The sequence below is a fragment of the Delphinapterus leucas genome, chromosome 4 (genome assembly GCF_059928025.1).
Source record: "Delphinapterus leucas isolate spDelLeu-1000000601 "Yukka" chromosome 4, BTC_Dleu_Yukka2, whole genome shotgun sequence".
Taxonomy (NCBI): domain Eukaryota; kingdom Metazoa; phylum Chordata; class Mammalia; order Artiodactyla; family Monodontidae; genus Delphinapterus; species Delphinapterus leucas.
This window is the reverse complement of record NC_143132.1, coordinates 82,834,205-82,854,492: the sequence shown is the minus strand read 5'-3', so window position 1 is coordinate 82,854,492 and position 20,288 is coordinate 82,834,205. Positions and strand designations below refer to the sequence as shown.

Here is a 20,288-nt window from a genome sequence, read left to right as displayed (position 1 = left end):
TCAGGCTGCTGGGCAGTGCTGAGGCCCACCTGAGGTGAGGGTGGAGAACTGCACCTTTGCCTGCATGCAGTGTCCTGCGCTCTGAACATTTAACAAGGGTCTCTGATGCACTCTGGGTCCAGTGCACCACTGGCTGCACAAGTGAAGGTACTTGATCAAAGCTTTAAGAGTGATGACTAAGCCTACCTCATTCTCCACCCTTAGATGGAAACAGAGTCACAGAGAAAGCCTGAGACTCTTGCTTAAGACCACAGATCCAACTGTGGGGAGATTGAGTCCGGGTAGAGGTAGATTTTCTGTCCGTGTCTTCCCAATTCCCAGAGTTTCCATGGCTCCATTCTCTGTACCTAGGAAAAGAGAAACACTTGGTCCTGCCGACGTTGGGTTTCTCCACATTTGGTGGGTCATTTGCCACCGAAGTTTGTAACTGTTCAACTAGTGCCTCCTGGTGGTGACTCTTAGGAACCGCTCTGATTTCACGGGTATCCTGGAACGTTGGTGTTCAGGGCAGGAAGTACCTAGGTGCACATAGATGGAGTGTGGTAAGGGGAATCCAGCCGTTGGGTCCATGTGTAACTTCCATATCTCCACTGTGCCTATCATGCTGGTGCTGGGGTGTCCAATGACGGAGGCTGGCTGATGTCTGTTGACTGGGTCATTTCATCTACTTGGTTGTTCTGTGCCTCTCCAATGTTAGATGCTCTCTGATGGATATTACCATGTGATACCGAGATCTGCACACTGGGACCTGCTCCCATACATCTACTCACATCCTCTGCCCAGTCCTGGTCCTCATCCTCCAATATCTTTCCTTCCAGTTCCCTGACCAGTCAGCCAAGCCATCAGCCACTGCCTGGACGTTGTGCGTATTTTATCTTCAGGACTCTTCTCTTTCCACACAAAGAGGATGATGAGATGCACCATCTGAAACTCTGCCTATATACTGGAGGGCTTCCTCCCTGTTTTTTCAAGGCCACCCCTGAGGAGGCTGTAGTGCAGCTCTCATCATTTTCAGTTCACACGTGCGTAGAAAGCTGGCCCATCTGTAACCCAAACACGGGCTTTTTCTTCCTCCTCTGGCTGGTTGGACAGGAATCCCTTCTGTGCGTGAGCTGAAGAAGGGGCACTGGGACCACAGTGGCAGGGGCCGTGCAGCTGGCCTGTTGCTCTTGGTCCTGCCCATGCTCAGCCCTGGCTGTGCCATTTCTACCTTACAATGAGCCGATGCTGGGCCTGCTGGATCTTAAAACTTGGAAGGTCTGACAAGACCCAGTTCGCAATGGGCAGTTCTGGCTGCATGGTCATTTGGTGCCCCGTAGATGTTTGCCTTGTTTTGTTGGTGGAAGCAGAATTCTTTGCTGCAGAGAACATGGCCTTGCTAGTGAAGCCAGGGGTCTCACTGTGCGTCCCACTGGAGCTTATCACCAACCCCACAAGGCACCTTTCCCACCACTGAAACCTTCAGCACCATGACGTCGGCTGGGTCATATGGCTCAGGTGACAGAGCTGCTTGCATGTCGGGTAACACAGGGCCACTGGCAGACACTAGAGTGGGGCCCCCGGAGAGGGGCTTCCCTTTCCTTCTCAGGTGAGGCTCTGCAAGCTAAACGTGTTAAGTTCTTAGAAAAAGGGAAAGAAAATGAAGTTGCTCTTTGCCGGCCCATCGTGTGTTGCTTTGGATATTTTTATGTATACATCTCCCAACGAGCTGTGGCTTCCTGTAGGGCAGAAGTAGGATCACAGCTCCTCTACCTATATAGCTCTGCGATCCTGGGCAAGCCACCTCACTTCTCAGAGCCTCAGTGTCCCCCTCTGTAAACCGGGGATAAAGTCAGAGCCCACCGTGGCGCTGTGAGCCTTAAGAGAGAGAAAACACACAGGCCCCGGAGTGGCGTCTGCACACAGTCAGCACTCCTTAAGGGCTGGCTAGCGTCCTTCCCTGTGACCCTCTGACACAAGATCCACCCCAAGCTCAGTGCTCAGTAAATGTATGCTAATGTGTTAGTGGGCGTCAATGAGTTCATGGAACCCTTGGGTCACCTGTGGTTAACGTGTGTGCGTTTTAATAGGCTCGTTTATAGTGACTCTAATGATGTGCGGATAATCTGGGGGCTGTGGGGTTCTCTCAGGTTGTAAACCCGCCACTGCTCTGCTCCACATTCTTTTCGGGGTCTCCAGCCTACCTGCTCTGCAGCCTGGGGTCTCACATTTGCCCCAAGTCCAGGACTGCAGCGTGTATGTATGTGGTTTGTGTGGTGTGTGCATAAGTGTGTTGTTTGTATGTATGTGTGTGTGCCGTTTATGTATTGTATGTATATATGTGTGTCCTACAGTTAAGTCCCCAGAAGCAGGAAAGAACCACAGACTTGGGTTCACCTTGGGCGCCACCACCACCCACCTCTGAGGGCTCTGAGCCCCTCCCTGCTCTTCCAACTTGACTGCACACAGCACCTGTGCCCTGATATTTGTATCTAAGCGTCTAACCTAGGGCCTTGGCTAAATGGGTGCTCAATTCTGTAGTACTTTTTCCCTAACTGAATAGAAAAGAAAAAAAAGCTGTCATGGGATGGTCTTTTCTGGGTAGTGCTGCAGTGCCCTCTAGTGGGTTCTCTCTGAACTTCTTAAATTATAGTCCTTGAGCTGTAAAGCTCAGAAGTCAGTCCTGGGAATCCAGCTGGGCTTGGCCTCCATTGCTGTTGGTCATTCCTCTGCCTTGCAGAGAGCAAGGCTCAGTAGGAGCTGAGGCTGTGCGGGGGCAAGGCTGGGGTCATACTTGGGAGAGGGTTGAAGTCAGCCAACTAGATGAGAGCCTGTGGGCAGGGTAGTAGGGGAAAGCCAGACCACATAGTTTCTCCCCATCCCTCTCTTCTCTTTCTCTTCTCAGGCAGAAATGACTCAATTGATGCCTTGATTCTCTTAATTTAAAAAGGGTACTTAAGACAAGATGGCACACAGAGATAAAAATTCTCTTGTATCAGGCTAATGCTTGCACACTCACATCTAATCCATCAGCAAGTCTTGTTGGTTCTAGATCCAAAACACATCCCAAATTCATTCTTACTGCCAGACCATTGCCCAAGCCACCATCATCTCTGGTTTGAGTTATCCAAGTAGCCTCCCAGCCCACCCTCTGGGTTCTACTCTTCCTCCCCTACAATCCAGACTCCATGTAGCACCAGAATGTTCCTTTTTTATCTTTTTTATTTTTGGCTGCATTGGGTCTTTGTTGCTGCATGCGGGCTTTCTCTAGTTGGGGCGAGTAGGGGCCACTCTTTGCTGAGGTGCACAGGCTTCTCATTGAGATGGTTTCTCTTGTTGCGGAGCATGGGCCCTAGGCGCACGGGCTTCAGTAGTCGTGCCTTGCAGGCTTTAGGACACAGGCTCAGTAGTTGTGGCTCACAAGCTTTAGAGCACAGGCTCAGCAGTTGTGGCACATGGACTTAGTTGCTCCATGGCATGTGGGATCTTCCGGCACCAGAGTTTGAACCCGTGTCCCCTGCATTGGCAGGAGGATTCTTAACCACTGCGCCACCAGGGAAGCCCCAGAATGTTCTTTTAAAATCATAAACCAGATCACGTTGTCATGCCCCTGTTTAAGAATACTTCATTTGGCCTTCCCTGGTGGCGCAGTGGTTGAGAGTCCGCCTGCCGATGCAGGGGATACGGGTTCATGTCCCGGTCCGGGAAGATCCCACATGCCGTGAAGCAGCTGGGCCCGTGAACCATGGCCGCTGAGCCTGTGCAGCCGGAGCCTGTGCTCCGCAACGGGAGAGGCCACAACAGTGAGAGGCCCGCGTTCCCTTGAAATAAAATCCAAACTCTTTCCTGTGGCCTACGAGATGCATTGTGTAGAAAGATGTCACCCCAGAGGGTGGGCCCAAGACCAAATGATAGGAGTTGCAGAGCTTGAACTTTGACCCAAGGAAGGGAGGAATTTTCTAATAATCAAAGCTGTTCAGGTTGTCCTCCCAATAAGGGGTAAGGTCCTGCTGTGGACAGTGCAGAGCTGCTCCTGAGAAGATCTCTGTGCGAGGTTGCCTGGGGGCTGGAGCGGGTAATCTCCTGCTGCCTTCCCGCACCAGAATTCTGTATCTCTAGGAATAAGAAATGTGAGAAGGAAATTCCCTCTTTACTGGTGGTGGCAAGATAAATAGAATCTGAACATAGGCAGTAGCTGTTTAGGAAGTGTTAGCCTCTGGTTCTTCTGGAACACTTCCTCCAGGGAAGAGCGCAGTAGCTGATGGGCAGCCCTTTCTGTCGGTCAACACTTGAGATGTTGGGCAGGCCAAGTCTGTCTGCCTCCCCAAAACTTCCTCTTCTCGGCCCCAGTTCTTCCTCCTTGCAGAGTTCTCAGCACTCTTCCAAAAGTATGCTGGAGATGGTGTGTTTGGGGCATAAAGATGCAAAGTGCAAACTGTGCAGTCAGGAAGCTCACAGACCAGGGGGATTAGGCTGGCTAGCAGCTACAGTCCCTTAAGGATGATACTTGGACTGGGGAAGGGGGGTGGGTAAGTGAGGGGCAGAGCACACAGGAACTGGAGTGTGTCAGACCTCAACCCTGGCTGGGCATCGGCATCACCCAGGGAACCATGTGGTTGTGGTATCTGGAGATTCCACGGGTGGGGCCCAGGCTTGGCAGGTTTTTAAAGATCCTCGGAGGTTCTAAGGTGAATGAGGTTGTGGACCCCTGGTTTAGTTGGGAAGAGTTTCATCTTTGAGACACTTGGATTAGGATCCTGGTGTTGCGTCTTGATAGCTGTGCCTGTGGCATCTACCTCTGTGGTCCTGGGAATGATCAGGAGGAAGAACAGGAAGGAGGGAGGGAGAGAGAAGGAGACAAGGAGAGATTTCTTGAGCAGCATACCTGGCCAGAGAACACCAGGCTGGGGGCAGGGGTCTTTGCAAATGGCCACATCACACAGGCCTGGCTGCACCCCAGGCCACGCAATCCTGTTGTCATTTCTGGAGCATCTGCTGCCAGGTGCATTGCAGAAGGAGCCAAGATGGCGCCTTCATGTAGGGACCACGGTAAATCCTTACAAAACATTGTGGAAGGATTTTCACTGCCACCCTATTAGGTGGGTACCAGGAGTACCTCCATTACAGAGAAAGAAATGGGTGCACTGGGTTAAGTAGTGTGTCTAAGGCACCTGAAGTTAAATACTGGACTGAATTAGAATGCAGACCTGTCTCAGGCAAAACCCGAAAGAGTCTGCCTTACTCACCATCCAGCTTAAGAAATAAAATGTTATGGACACAGTCGAAGCCTCTGTATTCCCCTCCTGAACGCCTTACCTCTCTCCCCTACAACCACTCTCCTGAATTTGGTGTTTATCATTTTCATGCATCTTTATATACCTTTACCATACATGTCAGTGTATGGTAAAGGTATATAAAGACAGTGTCATAGCAATGAAATCCTCTTGCAGTTGGGTGTTTTTCTCTCAAAATTGTTCTTGACATTTATCCATGCTGATACATATATCTCTAATTAATGTTTTATCATCACTTAAAATTTTTTATTTATGTATTTTTGAAAATTGAGATATAATTGACATATAACATTGTATGTTTCAGGTGTACAACATAATGATTTGATATTTATACATATTGTGAAATGATCACCACAATTAAGTCTAAGTAACATCTGTCACCACACATAATTACAAATTTTTTTCCGGTGATGAAAATTCTAATACCTACTCTTTGAGCAACTTTCAAATCTATAATTCAGTGTTGTTAGCTATAGTCATCAGGCTGTACGTTCCATCCCCAGGACTTATCTGATAACTGGAAGTTTGTGCTTTTTGACTGCCTTCACCCATTTGCCCACCCCTCACCTCCCGCCTCTGGCAACCACCAGTCTGCTTTCTGTATCTATGAATTCATTTTTTTTAAAGATTTCCCATATAAGTGAGATCACACAGTATTTGTCTTACTCTGTCTGACTTATTTCACTTAGCATAATGTCTTCATGGTCCATCCATGTTGTCGCAAATGGCAGGATTTCCTTCTTTGTGGCTGAGTAATATTCCATTGTGTATATTTATCACATTGTCTTTATCCGTTCATCTGTCAGTGGATTGCTTCCATGTCTTGGGTATCGCAGGTAGTGCTGTCCTGAACATGGGGTGTGTAGGTGTCTTTTTGAGATTTGTGATTTCGTTTCCTTTGGATAAATACCCAGAATGACATGATTTGCTGGGTCATATGGTAGCTCTAATTTTAGCTTTTTGAGGACTCTCCATACTGTTTTCCATAGTGGCTGCACTAATTTACATTCCCACCAGCAGTGACTGAGGGTTCCCTTTTTCTCCACACCCTCACCTGCATTTTTGTTATCTCTTTTTGATAATAGCCATTCTAACAGGTGTGAAGTAACGATCTCATTATGATGTTGATTTGCATTTCCCTGATGATTAGTGATGCTGAACACCTTTTTTAAAAAATTAATTAATTTATTTATATTTTGGCTGCGTTGGGTCTTTGTTGCTGCGCCCGAGCTTTCTCTAGTTGCAGCGAGAGGGGCTTACTCTCTGTTGCGGTGCCCAGGCTTCTCATTGCGGTGGCTTCTCTTATTGCGGAGCACGGGCTTTAGGCGCGCGGGCTTCAGTAGTTGTGGCACGCAGGCTCAGTAGCCTGTTCCACCAGGGAAGTCCTGAACAACTTCTCTTTTTATTTTTTTTAAAGGTACAGGCATACCTCGTTTTATTGAGCTTCACTTCATTGCACCTTGTACATAGTGCATTAATAGTTTTTTTTTATCGAGGGCTTCCCTGGTGGTGCTGTGGTTAAGAATCCGCCTGCCAGTGCAGGGGACACGGGTTCGAGCCCTGGTACAGGAAGATACCACATGCCGTGGAGCAACTAAGCCCGTGCGCCACAACTACTGAGCCTGAGTGCCACAACTACTGAAGCCCGCGCGCCTAGAGCCTGTGCTCTGCAACAAGAGAAGCCACTGCAATAAGAAGCCCGCGCACCGCGAGGAAGAGCAGTCCCCACTCTCTGCAACTAGAGAAAGCCCGGGCGCAGCAGCAAAGACCCAACGCAGCCAAAAATACAGTTTAAAAAAAAATTTTTTTTATTGAGGTATATTTGATATACAATATTATATATCTTTCAGGTGTACAACATAGTAATTCACAATTTTTAAAGGTTATACTCCATTTATCATTATTATAAAATATTGACTATATTCCCTGTGCTGTACAATATGTCCTTGTAGCTTATTTATTTTATACATAGTAGTTTATACTTCTTAATCCCCTACTCTTAATGTGATCCTCCCCCTTTCCCTCTCCCCAGTGGTAACCACTGGTTTGTTCTCTTTATCTGTAAGTCTGTTTCTTTTTTGTTATCTTCACTAGTTTGTTTTATATTTTAGATTCCACATATAGGTGAGATCATACAGTATTTGTCTTTCTCTGTCTGACTTACTTCAATTAGCATATTACCCTCCAAGTCTATCCACGTTGTTGCAAATGGCTGTGCACTTTTTCATATGCCTGTTGGCCATCTGCCTATGTCTGCTTTGGAAAAATGTCTATTCAGATCCTCTGCCCATTTTTCAATTGTTTTTATCATCACTTTTTTTTTTTAAAACGTCTTTATTGGAATATAATTGCTTTACAATGTTGTGTTAGTTTCTGCTGTATAACAAAGTGAATCAGCTATACATACACATATATCCCCATATCCCCTCCCTCTTGTGTCTCCCTCCCACCCTCCCTCTCCCACCCCTCTAGGTGGTCACAAAGCACCGAGCTGATCTCCCTGTGCTATGCAGCTGCTTCCCACTAGCTATCTGTTTTACATTTGGTAGTGTATATATGTCAATGCTACTCTTTCAATTCGTCCCAGCTTGCCGTTCCCCCCCCCCGTGTCCTCAAGTCTATTCTCTACCTCTGCGTCTTTATTCCTGTCCTGCCCCTAGGTTCATTAGAAACTTTTTTTTTTTAGATTCCATATATATGTGTTAGCATTTGGTATTTGTTTTCCTCTTTCTGACTTACTTCACTCTGTATGACAGACTCTAGGTCCATCCACCTCACTACAAATAACTCAATTTCGTTTCTTTTTATGGCTGAGTAATGTTCCATTGTATACATGTGCCACATCTTCTTTATCCATTCATGTGTCGATGGGCACTTAGGTTGCTTCCATGTCCTGGCTATTGTAAATAGTGCTGCAATGAACATTGGGGTGCATGTGTCTTTTTGAATTATGGTTTTCTCTGGGTATATGCCCAGTAGTGGGATTGCTGGGTCATATGGTAGTTCTATTTTTAGTTTTTTAAGGGACGTCCATACTGTTCTCCATAGTGGCTGTATCAATTTACATTCCCACCAGCAGTGCAAGAGTGTTCCCTTTTCTCCACACCCTCTCCAGCATTTATTGTTTGTAGATTTTTTGATGATGGCCATTCTGACTGGTGTGAGATGATATCTCATTGGAGTTCTGATTTGCATTTCTCTAATGATTAGTGATGTTGAGCATCCTTTCATGTGTTTGTTGGCAGTCTGTATATCTTCTTTGGAGAAATGTCTATTTATATCTTCTGCCCATTTTTGGATTAGGTTGTTTATTTTTTTGATATGGAACTGCATGAGCTGCTTGTATATTTTGGAGTATCATCACTTTTTAAAAGCCATGATTCTGTTGAGGTACCCTTAGGTTGCTCTCAATTTTCTGCTATTATAGACAGTGCTGCCACAGACATTTTTGTATGGGTGTCCTTGTACACACACATGAGAGTTTCACAAGGGTGGGTGTACATCCAGAAGTGGAGTTACAGGGCTCAGGACATTGTGCACTTCAAATTCCTGTGTAGTCTACATGCCAGCTGTGTGCCCTTTGCCCTATGCCCTCACCCACACTTGGTGGAGCCAGATCTCACATGTACAAGCCTACCTTCCTATTCTGTGCCGAATAGCCTTTCGTGATGAAAACGACAGAAGAACAGTTACACAGGGAATGCATCTAGACCATGTTATTGGCTATTAAGTCCTCAGCAAAGTCTGGATGGAGATCGCTAAGGCAAGCTGTGCCGTTATTAATTCAGAAAGAACATCCTGCTAAGAGACATGGAGTGAGAGATGTGGAGCGCGCTGGGAACTTGGACGGGCCTGTCGGCCTTCTCCACCAGCAATCTGCTTCAAGGCACCATCCTTTTGTCTTGACCTTGGTTTGAGGCAATAAATAGGGAGCCCAAACTTCTGGGTTTGCCTGCGGTGATCCCAGTTCATGCCAGTTGTCCCAGAGAAATTATTAAGAGCACGTCCTTTGACTCTTCAAAGTGCTTAGGTCTGAAAGATAAATTATACGGTCACTGTAGCTATGAGTGACAATTCAGATCAGCTTCCTATCCAAAGTATTCAGATTTCTGATACTCTGCTGGGGTCAATGTAGAGATGATGGAGGGTCCAAGAGCCCAGGTGTTGAGAATCCACTGTTGCTGCCAAAGCAAGATTTAAGATGGAGGTAGGAGCCTTCGGAAACTTTCAGAGAGGGAGCTGACCACAGCCCAGAAGCCCTTCCCCTGAGGAGGTCTGGTGCTCTCAGTGAGGAGGCCTGGCCGTGCTTCTTGGTCACTGCCCATGGCCAGCTCCAGGGGCGGGTGGTGCCGGGCAGCCTGGCGGGTGCTTCCCTCCCCGTCTCCTCAAGATCAGAATCCGTTCCAAGCCACCAGACAGTGCTCCCTGCCAGCCTTTTCACAAAAACAGTTCCTGGATGTGCTGCATGAGTTGTGGCCAAGCTCTTGTGACAACACCTCCTGGAATTACAAAGAGATCTTTTGTGGACAGCCGGCTCCAGCTAACAGCTTGTGGATGGCTGAACTCCCTCTGGTGCTTTCTTTTCTAGACAGCCCCCACACTCCCGTCCATTCAGTTCAAGACAATCTGGGATCCTAGATGGATAATTGGGCCATTTGATCAACCTGAAGAGGTAGGTCAGGGCAGCCTTCCAGCATTAAAACTTCCGGAGGAAATGACAGGTCACAATGGGAGATCTGTGGTGGGAGACAGCTCAGGGCACCAGCATTCAGGGGTTCCCTTCCAGCATGGGGCCACCTCCCAGGTAAAGGCCACCAGCTCAGCAGCGTGCTCATAGGACAAAGGCTTATCCTTAGAAATAAATCCACATGGGATTTCCAACTGAGCAGCCGCAGCGGCCGAGCCTCTTACTTTAAAGGGTAGACCCACTGAGGATGACGCCTACCAGTGGCGTTCCAAGATGCCTCTGGGGGTCACCACCTCCGCAAAGTCTTTACTGAGCTGCCCTCACCCCGACCTAGGCCCAGATAATAGTGTACCCTCTTGCTTTGGTGCCTGCCCCGTGATCCATGATGAGTGTGTGTGTGTGTGTGTACACACACATGCACGTTCCTGTCACAGTACACTTATTCCCCCAAGGACAGTGACAGTATCTCATTTATTTCTGTATTCCCCTTTATGCACTAGGTGCTGAATACAAGTTTGTTAACTGAAGAAATGAGTCAGTCCTTCACCGAAAGGGGGTTAATCCCGGAAGCTGACTGGATAGAGGAACTCAAATGATATTGTCAAGTCTCTTTTTGCTTTCTTCATTTCTTGTCTCTCTCATCTTCTGTTATGCAAACAGAATGTTTCCATGTTTGGGGAGGATGGTCACCAGCAAGCCCTAAATCACAGCATTTCAGCTTTGGGAAAGGAAGGCAGCTCCATGGTCTTCCCCTAGTTCCTTGACCACCCCTGAGGCCATGGGGCAGGGTCCTCTGACTGGAGAGCCCACTAGAATCTTGTGATTGCCGTGGGGAGGAAGCAGTTCTCCAAAGAGGGGGTAGGTGAGGTGATCCCGAAGAGACAGAGATAACGGACATCTAGAGCAACAGCGTCAAGGCTTGAGGAATTCCTAGGAAGAGAGATTCAGAGTTGGAGGACCGTTCTTGTAGGAGGAATGACACTTGCGCCTCTAATAACCACAGCCAAGGAGCGTGGGCCCAGCCACGTTTTACAAGGACCATCCGCTCTGCAAGAACAGCAGGTTGTCATATGTGCGGGCTCTGGACATCGGTCAACAGTAGGCTGATGTTTATTGAGGGTCTGCTTCGCACCAGCCACCGTGCAGGCCTGGTGGGGGTGGGAGTGGTCAGCGGTCAGCAAACAGGACACATCCCTGCCCTCCCGTGGCTCGCCCTCTACTGGACGCCCATGTCCACTGAATGGCCTCCACTGAGCCTCCCCTCCCAGCAGGCTTTCGTTCCAGGACGATGGGGGTGGGGTCATCCTCCCAACAGCTAACATTCTTGGAAATGGGCTTGACAGGCACGGCTCCATTTCACTCTGGCAACAGTGCTGTGATGCAGATTTCAGGATTTAGAGTCAGAAACAGGCCCTAAGGTAAGCAAAGAAAGAGAGAGGGAGAGAGGAGGTAGGGGTGTGGGGAGAGGGGTGGGGGGAGAGAGAGAGAGAGAGTTCGTTCACAGAACTGAAGGAAACCATGAACAGCCAGGCTTTGGGGTGGGCTGGGACGGGACCAGGGCTTGCCATGGTTATGTGTGGACTGGCTCGGCATCATCTACCTTCAGTCCCTGTGACTTCTCTCAAGAGTTCAGTTCCCAGGGCAAGGCTCTGACTGGCCTGACCTGGGCCGGTGCCCAGCTCTGGGATCAGACTCTGTGATTGGCAGCCCTGTCATGTGGAGTTGAGGAAGGGTTTGTCATCCAAAGGAAGGGTGAGAAGGAGAGAAGTGTATTGGGGGCGGACAAAAACAGCAGCTGTGTACCACCTAGAGGCTGTTATTATCTCCATTTTCCAGGTGAGGAAACTGAGGCTTAGAGAGGTTAAACGGCTTGATCAAGGTCACACTGACAGTGAGTGACAGGACTTAAACCTAACCTGCTTGACTGCAGAGCCCATAGTCTTAACCTCTATGCCAGGGAAGGGGGACTGCGGGGATACCTCACTTGACCACAAATAGTAATTTAACAGAATAACATAGTGGTTAAGAGTTTGCAGACCAATTAGAAGCTAATTGCAATCAAACAGGCAGGAGAGGAAGAACTAACTTATACCAAGGCAGGAGCTGAGATGGACAGGAGGACATGAATGACTGGAGAGCAGGAAAAGGAATGTTAAGTAGCTAAAACCTGTCATGGTTGATAACAAGTGGGATGTAGGACAGAAAGAAGGAGTCTGTGCAGACGCTCAGTGTTCCTATGCGGGCACTTGGTGGATGGGACTGTCTTTCCTGGAGAAGCAGAACCCAGAGGAGGAGGTGGTGGGATTGGGCATAGAAGGGAGATGAGGATAACTTTGGACATGTTGGATTTGAGGAGCCTGAAGGACACCCAGATGGAGATGTCCAGGAGCCAGTGGAGAGATGGGGTCTGGAGCATGGGAAAGAGCCACAGGCATAGCTGGTGTCCCCGAGGGCACTGTGTAGCATGAGACTCACAAAGGCCTGAGGAGCAGAAAGGCAAGCCTGGGGATCACAGCATCTAAGGGTTGTTCAGAATACTCTCCAGGGCCTGGATTTCGTGAGAAAACATCAGGGAAGCGATCTCATTCATTACTGCGCATCACTGTGGTTCCTTCTGCCTCTTCCTGCCCTGTCCCCCTCTCCCCACCTTGCCTCACCCGGCCTGTAAGTCAATCTTAACGTTTCAGTGTCTGCAGCATTTCCTGAGCATAGCTGGCCTGGCCTCTGGAGCGAGCTTTATGACACCTCAGCACTTACTACATTGTAATAACTTAACGAGGTCAGTAAATATCTTCCCTGCTAGACCTGAGGTTCCATGAAGGCAGGAACCATGACTGTCTTGCTTATTGTTGTATCCCTGTAGGAGGTGGAGAAACTCCCCTCCCTTTTCCAGGATGCTCATTTACTTGGTCAGATTCCAAGGCTCAGATAGGGACAGGGTCACAGGGTATTAAAACGCACCCACATTCCTGTGACTCTTCTTCCCCTTCCTTTACCTGTGCTCCTGAATCTGTGACAGCCTGCACTCTCTTGGGAGCTGGCCTCTTCTCCTCTCCTGTCTTTCCACACGAGTACAGGGTACTTGGGAGGGCTCCTCATTTAGGCCAGTGCCCCTGGTAAGGCCCTGGTCTGGGCTGTGAGGCTGAGAATGTGCCCCACCGGTTCAAAGAGACACCCGCTTTGGGGCAGTCATGCACTCACCCAGCTAATAATAAAGAGGCAAGTTGGTTTCTCACTTGTTTTTATCCTCACTGCCTTGGAAACTTTGTGGAAAGGGGGGTGATGGGAGGGCAAGACTTGGCCATCTACTAGACCACTTACCTCATTTAATCAGTTGAAAGAAGGAAAGAAGGAAGGCAGACATGCACAGACCAGAGCTGGCTTCTGCCCTCCAGCCGTTTATGACGATCTGTCCCTGGGAGGATCTGTCTTGGAGCTTCGAATACAATGCAAACCCTGGGCTGTGCTCTCATGGGCACAGTCCACACACGTTGTGCCAGACGATGGTGACGTTACCACAGTCCCCGGCTTCATCCTGATGCATTTGGAAAGGCTCCTGCCGGTCTGCCAGCAAGTAGCAGTGGAAACCTCCAGAACGGAGCAGGAGTCCAAAGGTCTGAAGGGCCTATTAGGTAGTCAGCATTTTCTTGGCCCACGACTAGCCTCCAGATCTGAAAAAATTCTCTCAAACTGCCTGCATGCTACATGTCACAGCAACTCTACAAGCTAATATCATGTCTTCCCCTTATTCTACAACTTTTGTTCAAAGAAACTCTGTCATTTAGCAGAGTGCCCAGCGCTAGCAATAATAATAATTAACATTAACTAATAATGGTAAATGGCACTACCATTTATTGATGACCTACTGTGTGCTGGGTACTCCATTCAGCTTTTACATGTTTCTCCCATTTAATGCTCCCAACTGTCCTATGAGGTTGGTGTCATTATTTTAGAAATATGGAAATGGAGATTCGGAGAGATGAAGCAACTTGCTCAGGTCACAAAGCTGATGAAAGGTGTGGTCAGGTTTGTAACCCAGGTCTGATGTACTCCAAAGCCCTTGCTCTTTCGCCGTGCTATTCTCCCTTCAGCTGGGAGCAGGAGGTGTGGTGCGGATTCTGACAGTAGCAGCAGGAACCCAGACGGGCCTGACAAAATACATTCCCAGAAGGAAAAAGCTGTTAGGTCTGACCCCAGAATGGTAGCTTCGGCAAACAGGGAGAAGAAAATCCCTCACCTGTTCCTCTGCCTGTGGAACTCTGGGGCAGATCAAGTACCATTTCTGGCTGGGCTGGGAAAGAAGCCTGGGGTGAAATTGGTTAGAGCCAGTATCAGGGCAGGTGCTGGAGAGCAGGGATAATCGGGGAGAAAGGACTGGACATTCCAATGACCCCTCCCCACCTGGGGCAGGTACAAAGGACCTGCACTGCCCAGGGACCCGAGGCAGGACCTGGCAAAGGCCTGAGCTCTGCAGAGGAAAGGAGAGCCCCCAGGGGGTCCCACTGAGAGAGGTCCTGAGTGGGCCTCTCTAGGGATCCTTCCACATCAGGTGGAGGTTTGGGAGGAAGAAGGGAAATGCAAGACTGAAAGGCATTCTTTTAAAAAACAAATGTGACTGATTGACTTCTCTGCTTGAAACCTTAAAACCTATCAGGGGCTTCCTATCTCCCTCGGGCTGAACTCCAAACTCCTTCACATGGCTGGTGAAGTCCTCTGCAACGTGGCCACTGCTGACCCCACCCCCAAAACATGCTTTATGATCTGGTGTTTCTCCCTACCTTCCCCCAACATTAGACCCATCTGGGGAGCTTTTAAAACACATCAGTGCCAGACCCTGCCCCCAGCCGGGGATCCCTGGGAGTGGGTAGCCTTCATTTCTAAAAACTGCCCAGGTGACTCCAATGTGTCTAAGCTGAGAACCCCTGCTGCTCAGACTTTTCCCCCGTGTCACCCTCTCCTGGCCACCTCCTCTTATTCTCCGGGCCTCAGCCCTGTCTCAGCTCCATGTCTGCCTCCTTGGGAAGCCTTCCTGGACCCCGTCACGGTACTCTCCTTGACAAGGTGGACTGGGTGCCCATCTGTGCCTCGGCCCCATGCTGTCCTGGGCTTGTCCTGTGAATTCTTGACACGCGCCCTCCTCCTCTGACCATGACCTCCCTGATCACCGTTGTTCCCCCGCACCTGGCACACAGTAACTGTTCAATAAATGTCTGAAATGATAAATATCAAGTTAAAATCTGTCTCCCTAAAAGTCACCCTTAGTCCCTGATATTTCTTCTTTCCTAATTAAACATGAAAGGCCCAGTCTTTTCTGTGTTTGAAACTTTCCCCAAATGTCTATGGGTATTGGTCTTTAATTAGCACTTCTGGATCCCTCTGGGTGCTTGCTATCCTCCTGAGCAGGGAGCTGGCTCTCTGTTCCTGCAAACATTTCCCCAAATAGCTCCTAGAAAAGGAAGTGCAGCTTCTCCACAAGAAAAGACAGTTTGCAAACAAGAGTTCTGCACAGGCAGGTTCAAAGGCAACTGAGGTGTCCCCCCCTCTGGGACATGTTTAGAGCACCTCCACTTAAGATCACAGAGAGGTTTAGTCAACACATCTATTTCCTCCTCCGCCCTTTCTCAAGGGAAGTCAGAACTGAGCTGTTGTCAGGGAGGATACTGGCTGCAGAATAGTTTCAAGAGAGTGGAGGGGATGATCCAGGTTGGATCAGAAGAAGATGAGGGCCAGAAGCTGCCAACAGGGCATCAGCTGGCTTTGGAACAGCTGAGAACCTCGCCCTGGTCCAAACACCCCGAGGCAATTTCCAATTTCCGAAAGCAACTGTGGAGGAGGAGGCTGGCACCCTTCTCATCTCCTTGAATGGGCAGCTCAGAAGTGGAGGAAGGAGCCAGGAATCCACGGGGCATCCTTCTCCGGCCAACTGTCCAGGGCCTGGAGGGAAGCCAGGCCGCCCTCCTCCTGGAGTTTGGGAATGTGCCCAAGAATAAGGAAGCTGCGGCCCGGCTCCCATCCGGGAGAGGAGGTGCTGATGGCAGCGAGTGCCTGGCCTGGTGGGGATCAAGGGAGAGGGATGGCCGCGGCCAAAGCACTGGGTGTGGACAACTAGGCTTTGTTAGATTTCTGGCTCCATTGACTTTTCTTCTCTGAGCTCAGTTTCCTCAACTGAAAATGAGGGTTTTGTTGGGCCAGGTGTCAAAGGTCCTTTCTAGGCTTGCCTTCTGGGGCTGATGAGAAAATGGAGAAAGCAGAGAGACAGAAAAGTGCAGGAGTGATTGTGACTCAACTGAGCATCCTGTCTGAGGGGATTTGGCATGTCTGCACGTGATGTCAGTTCTTGACAGGAGGCCCCGCCCATAGGGGTGGAAATCTCCCCTACCTCTTGGATGAGACATCAGATGAGGAAACTGAAGCCCAAGGAACTGTAAAAGACTCATGCAAGGTCACACGGTAGCCAGCAGAGGGCCTTTGTCCACTACAGTGATGGCAGGTAGGTGGAACTTCTATGCCAACTCTGAGATTGACAAGGGCTGTCTGCAGCATCACGTTGAGGAAAGAGCCCATAATTGATGAACAACGTCTGCCATAGGCTTGGGAAGAGGACGTGGCAGCAGGAATCGCACATATTTGCTGTACTTACTGATTCATTTAGTAAATTGCTACTTCATGCAGGGCAGTGGTCCTTACACTGCAGATTTAGTGGGAAATAAGACAAGCCCTCCTTCTCAGGAAGCTAACGTTTTAGAAGGGGAGACAGACGATGCACGTGTAAACAAATGGCTAACTAATATAATCTCAACTAGTGCTAAGTAGTATAAGGAAAATAAAATAGTGCAATGGGATAGACAGTGATGGTGTGGGGGAGGAGGGAGGAGATCAAAGTGGTCAGGGAGCTGACATTTAAGCGGAGACCTAAATTCTGAGAGGCAGCTCTGTAAGAGCTGGAAGAAGAGATCCAGACAGAGGGAACAGCCAGTGCCAAGGTCCTGAGGTGGTGCCTCCAAGGGACAGAGAGAGAGCAGAACTGAGGCTGCTTAGATGGCAATGGAGAGGGTCAGTGGAGGAGGTGGGAGTGGTGAAGCCAGCCATCTGCTCCATGCTGACAGGCCTCCCGATCCTAGCCAGTCCAAAATGACACCCTCAGTCCCTATTTCCCCTCTCCCCCAACCAAATTGCTCCTCCCCAAGTTTTTACTTCTCTTCCCATAAATGACCAGCCACCCCATTGCTCAGACCACTGTGCTATGACCCCAGCCCTGTCACCATCACATCTTGCCTGTGCCCTCCTCACTGGTCTCCCTGCCACCACCCTAGTTCTTAACTGAAGCCCAAAGAGCACTCATCCCTCCATCACTTACTGCCCCAAAGCCCTCTTCTCCCAGTTTTGTCTTTCTTGCCACTATCCCCAAACCGCAAACCCAGGGACACATATTTATTATCTTTTTCAAAGAGAATCTGGAGTTGGTCACAGCCACAGGAGTATTAAGCCCCAATTCAATTCACACACATTCTTCTAATTATCCCTAAACTGATCGTGTTTCAAGATTGGTTCTGGGGCCTGAGTGTTAATTGCTATAAGGCACCTGCATTTATTAGGCACCTGCAGTGCTCCTGACCCTTTGGCCAGAGCATCATAATAGCCCTGCAAGGGAGGTATGATTATTGTCCCACCTTCATTCCTGTAGATACTTGGACTCAGAAAGGTTCAGCTTCTTATCATGAGTTCCCCAGCTGGTAAATGACTGAGCTAGGATTTGGACTCAGGTCCCTCTGATGCCAAAGCCCAAGGTCTTGCTTCTATATTCAGGTTCCTCCTAGAAACAAATGGACAAAGAATGATGGGCACAGAGAGAGGCATCTTGACCTCAGTCTGGACGTTTTTCCTTCATTCCGGATCAAAGGTTGTGGCCCACTCCCTGGGTTCCTTGGTACCTCGTCAGCCTGGAAAGATAAGAGGGTTAGGACCTTCTGCCCATGCAGGCCTGGAGAGATGGAGGTGTCCCAGCTCTCCTTATCTGGCCTGGCTTTTAGTTCCTATCCCTCCACCTACCCTCCTTTCATGTCTGTTCTGTTGCCAGGTGGTCAACTTCCTGCCCCAGGCTGTTGTAGCCAGTACTCAGGTGCCCTCCAGCCTGTCGGCCTCTTGATCAGGAACCATTCCCGTGGGAACCATGCTGCCAACATCCGGTGAGGACGGGCCCTCTGTTACCTGCTGGCCTGGCTGCCTCTGCTATCAGGCCCAAGAACAAAGGAGACTGTGCCTGCTGCCAGACAGGCTGTGTTTGTCCAGGGCGAGGCCTACCCTGGCACAGATGCTGGGCAAACAGGAGTGTCGGCCTCACGGATCTGCCTTACAACGAGCAGGGCTTCCGCTGGGAGGTGTTGCTACTGCGAGGCCACCTGCTGAAATATTACCCTGCCCTGCTGCAACCAGCGCCCCAGGGCAGAGGGGCCTCTAGGGCAAGCTGACCTATCTCTTGAGCCTCAGGCTTTCTAGCTCTACAATGCGGGAGTTGCACAAGATGATCTCCAAGATCCCTTTTGTGGTCTAGAACCTTGAATGATGTTGCTGGGAGTCTCTAGGGCTTAAGAAGAGATCGAAGGCAGAAGTTCCTGGGGATGGGGGTGGGGGTGGGGGTGTGGAATCTGGGAATCTCATGGCATCCTCCTCCCCCCACCCCCACCCCAGCCCCAGGTACCCATGCATACCTCTGGCCAGGAGGATTGAGCTCTCTAGAGCAGCAATGTCTTTAAGCAATGGATCCATGACCTCATTTACACTAATGGAGCTTTTAGCACCACATCTAGGGTACTTCATGGTCAGAGGATTAAGAGTGACCATCTTGCTTCCAAGGCCACCTAGAATCTGATCTCTCACACTCTCTGTCCTCAGAAATCTTAGGGTAGCTGGGGAAGGTTCAGAGGGACCATGGAGCGATGTTTCTCCAGTTAGGACAGTAAGAGGCTGCATGGTGATAATGACTCTTGAACTTCAATGTGCATCAGAATCACCTGGAATGCTTATTTGAAATGCAGAATCCTGGGCCCCATACCCCAGAGATTCTGAGTCCCAACATCCAAGATGGGTGGGTGGCTCAGACTTCTTAGTTTTTAACAAGAATCTAGGTGATCCTTAGGTCTCTGATTAAGTAGAATGAGTGAGTCTAAAAGCTATACAATCGTTGATTCAAATCCCACCCTGCCACTTATAAGCACTGTGACTTGAGGCAAGTCACTAAGCCTTTCTAGATGTCAGTTTTGTTTGTAAAATGAGGCTATAATAACTTCTACTTCTTAATAAACAAGACTTTTTTTCAGAGTGTTTATTGCACTTTGCAAATGTTTGTTGAGCAAATGGGGTACAAGTCCATTTGCCCAATCCAGAAACCTGGGAGTTCTTCTTGATGTCTCTATCTGCCCCATACCTCTCAACCACCCAATCACAAATCCTGTGACTCTACCTCCTAAAATATCTTTTTAAAAAAAATAAATTTATTTATTTATTTTTGGCTGCGAAGGGTCTTTGTTGCCGCACACAGGCTTTCTCTAGTTGCCGTGAGCGGGGGCTACTGTTTGTTGTGGTGTGTGGGCTTCTCATTGTGGTGGCTTCTCTTGTTGCAGAGCACAGGCTCTAGGTGCGCAGGCTTCAGTAGTTGTGGCACGTGAGCTCAGTAGTTGTGGCGCACGGGCTTAGTTGCTCCGCGGCACGTAGGATCTTCCTGGACCAGGGCTCGAACCTGTGTCCCCTGCATTTGTAGGTGGATTCTTAGCCACTGCGCCACTAGGGAAGCCCTCCTAAAATATCTTATTTTCTTTTTTTTGTGTGTGTGTGTTACGCGGGCCTCTCACTGTTGTGGCCTCTCCCGTTGCGGAGCACAGGCTCCGGACACGCAGGCCCAGCGGCCATGGCTCACAGGCCCAGCCGCTCTGCAGCATGTGGGATCTTCCCAGACCGGGGCACGAACCCGTGTCCCCTGCATCGGCAGGCGGACTCTCAACCACTGCGCCACCAGGGAAGCCCTCCTAAAATATCTTAGACCTGCCCACTTCTCTCCATCCCCACAGCCACCACCCTAGTCCAAGTCACCATCTTCCTCTGCCTGACCACTGCACAGCTTCCTCTCTGATCTCCCTGTTTCCACCCTTTCCTCCTCCCATTCTTCTTTCCCAGAGAAGCCATGTTAATCTGATAAAGTAATGGCTCTGCTTCAAACCCTAGCTCTCAGGGAGGGCTTTTTTATTTTTAATTTTTATTGGAGTATAGTTGATTTACAATGTTGTGTTAGTTTCTGCTGTACAGCAAAGTGAATCTGTTATACATATACATAT

At 49.2% G+C, this 20,288-nt stretch overlaps 1 pseudogene; it reads right to left on the bottom strand.

Annotated features, from left to right (window-relative positions):
• The window catches only part of LOC111186932 (transmembrane epididymal protein 1A-like), an 82,925-nt pseudogene that overhangs the window by 61,059 nt on the left and 1,578 nt on the right, over positions 1–20,288 (bottom strand).